Here is a 3,467-nt window from a genome sequence, read left to right as displayed (position 1 = left end):
AAACCACACTAAGCACTTCATGTAAATGATAATGACGATCGAGATGACAAAGCTAATGACAAAAGCGTTTCTCTGCTCGAGTCTCAAAGACGAGCATGCTCGTCTCTGACCTCGGCTCGAAAAACAAAACAAAAACAAACATGTAAATGATATATGGGATGACCGAGCTTACGACTTGTATAATGCCGACCACCATGAGAATAAGCCTAGGTGTACATAGAGCTAGAAGAACCAATTTTGGCTCCCTAATTATTCAAAGGGCGACCAATCATTGTAAAAAGAGAGCTCATGTATATAAATGACTTATGAAATATGAAAAGGGACAATCCCATTATCCCAATTGAGTCTCTCTCTCTCTCTCTCTCTCTCTCTCTCTCTCTCTCTCTCTATCTATCTATCTCTTTGTCTCTGTCTCTCTGTCTCTATGTCTCTCCCTCACTCTCTTGTGGCTATGGTGGTATGATTTTGCTTGCTTGTGTGTGTGTGTGTGCATGTAGGTGATGTTCTCTTTGCTTGCCTCTTCTTCTTCTTCTTGCTCTCTCTCTCTCTCTCTCTCTCTCTCTCTCTCTCTCTCTCACCTTTACTCTTTCACACATGAAGGCATTGATTATAGCAGTTGAGCTCTCCATAGCTCCTTCTCTCATTGCTCCTCACCTAGCTTGTGGAAAGCTCCACTTGAGTGACACAAGTGGTGGTGGAGTGAGCCACTAGCGCCTCACATCGAGGAGTCAACCCTCATTAGGGTCAGTTAATTGCTAGTCCCTGAACCAACCCTTGCATTGTCTCCTTTCTCTTCTCTTCTCTCTCTCTCTCTTGTGTAAGGCACGATGCTCATTTCGGTAAACATCTTTAGTTTTGCTATCAGGGATTGCATTTAGCGTAGGGTCCTCCACATGCTATTCCTTAGCTAGAGTCTTCATTTACCCGGTTGGAATGCAAATTTACCGATAGGAATATGTTATGAGATGCATGTTTGATTGGTTTGATTTTGCTTTTCTTCATACAATGGATTTCAATGCAGAAATTTGAGCATGAGGAGCTTGGGAAGCTACATCAAAAGTGGTAGTTACAAGTAAGTGCCTAATCTTGCTCTTAAGTCTATTAAATTTTTATTTTTCTTTAACTAGCTAAAAATTATATACTAGCTTAATCTCACAATTAATCTTGTTTAATTAGGCATTCTAGGCATCATTGGATAGCTCTTGGGACTAGCCTAATTCATCCACAAAAAGAAAAACACAAAAAATCATCTTAAAAGAGCTGAAATCAATGAAAAACCAACGGAGAAATTGGACGCATTTTAGTCTTGGTCTGCTTTTCTGAGAAGTGAACGACCGTTAACTTCTCAAAGGTACGTTTGTATGCTCTTAAGCCATGCCCGTTCACTTCCTCTGCCTAGCAGAATCTTCCTATATCTACCTCATCAATGAGACAATGTGCATTAAAAAGGGTATAAAAGGAGTACAACTATACTGTCAAGGGAATATTTGAAGGTAACTGTGTTAGAAGATATGTTATTTCGATGCATTCAAGATACCTGCCAGTGTTTGTAAGCATACATCTGTACCTTCACAAACGTACGTCTTTTCCCTGACATAAGACATGGTAACCATTCCTTCACCAAGGAACGTCCATTCCTCAACATATCCACGTTCGTATCCTTCTAGCTTGCGAACACCTATTCCTTCACTGAGGAACATCCGTTCCTTAGCATATCTACGTCCATATCCTTCTAGCTTATGAACGCCTGTTCCTTCACCAAGGAACTCTTGTTCTCTTCAAGATCCATGATCGTATCAACTTCAATGTACGACCACACCTTACAGTAAGCCATGGCCATTTCTTCACACAAAAGAACATCTGTTCCTATGTGAGAGCGAATGGCCGTTCATATTCTTCCATAGGGAAAAACAAATTCCTATGTGAGAGCGAATGGCCGTTCATATTCTTCCATAGGGAAAAACAAATTCCTTGTCTAGAGTGGGATTCTGCATTGTCACTCAACACATTCATTCACCTACGCTCAGGGAAATTGGTAAGATACAACTCTTTGTTTGACGGTGCTGAACCATCCTGTTTGCACACAATCTCTTGTGAGATTTGACCCTTTGGTCAACATAGCATGGAGTCAAACGGTGTTAGTCCTTGAAAATACCAGTGGAAGCAAAGAACATTGAAGCACATGACGCACTACCCCTGGCCTAGAGATAGGAGGATTAGCTACCGAGTGTATGGACATACCATTGGTTCTCGAACAAGACCCATGATCACTTGCACATTCACAAAGGAGTCTTGCTTCGAGACTGAGAAACTTTATCATGGGAAACTCACAATTGGAAGAGCCTCACCCCATGGACACATGCATGGAACGTTAGCCAGAGAGAACTGTCACACTGCCGCTAGACCCTAAATTGGAGGTGAGGTAGAGTCCCAAGTAGCCCAATCCACATAAATGTAGTAGTCTTGGGAGCTATGGCACAACTATTGCAATGATCGATTCATACCAAGACTATAGGCCAACACTAAACCTAGGTCAATATCTACCTCATCAAGCTCTATAAACCTCTTATCAATGGGAAAGAGCCCACCTGGAACATTTTAGATCCAACACATGGCACAAATGCACAACCACTACCTGCCTCGCAGAGTGTATCTCGGATACCATGTGGATCCTTACAAAGCACACGTTGGCCCACAACTGAGGCAAGGTCCCCAGATGGGATACTATCCTCCAAGCCTAGCTCCCCCACCTATCATACCCCAACCTACACTAGCTCTAGCCATGGTAGGACTAACACCAGAAATGTTGAGGATAGCGATGGAAATAGGGAGGGGAAAACTTTAAGAATTTGACCACCGGCACCTACATTGCCGATGCAATGGCCAAGAAAGGAGAGGAATAAACTAGCCCACATTTCTAAACGCATAACCAAGTTTGACGGGTCTGGAGATCCCATATCTCATCTAGAGATGTTCAACTAGATTTGTGAGGTATTTGGCCATGTTGACGATCAAGTTAAGGTGAGTGCCTTTGGTCTCACCCTTGATGGAAAAGTAGGACAATGGTTTCACTGAAAATGGAAGACAAGGCTACCTTTGATGCCTTGAAAGAGGCTTTCAAAGTGGGATATTCAAGACAAGGAACTCGATGAAGTCCAATTAAATGTATACAGAATGTAAAATAGAAAGAGGGAGAATCCATTAGGGTCTATATCAATCGAATGAGATACCTCCACTCGCTGTAACGACAGAGCCTCCACTCTCGCTGTAACGACAGAGATAAATTCTTTGACGAAAGACTGATCGGGCGATTCTTAGAGGACCTTGATGAAGATGTAGTCTTGCATAATTGCCTGTATGCTCTAGCCCTTTGAGCAATGCTACAGAAGTGCCATGGATTTTGAGGATAATTTCAAGGAAACTCGTTCTTGAGAATTGCACGAGGGCACTTTTGAAGCCTCCTTCAA

Source organism: Cibotium barometz, chromosome 31 (genome assembly GCF_041138505.1).
Source record: "Cibotium barometz isolate CiBa-2024 chromosome 31, ASM4113850v1, whole genome shotgun sequence".
In the NCBI taxonomy this organism is placed as follows: Eukaryota; Viridiplantae; Streptophyta; class Polypodiopsida; order Cyatheales; family Cibotiaceae; genus Cibotium; species Cibotium barometz.
The sequence above is the reverse complement of the archived record's forward strand: the minus strand, read 5'-3'. Positions refer to the sequence as shown.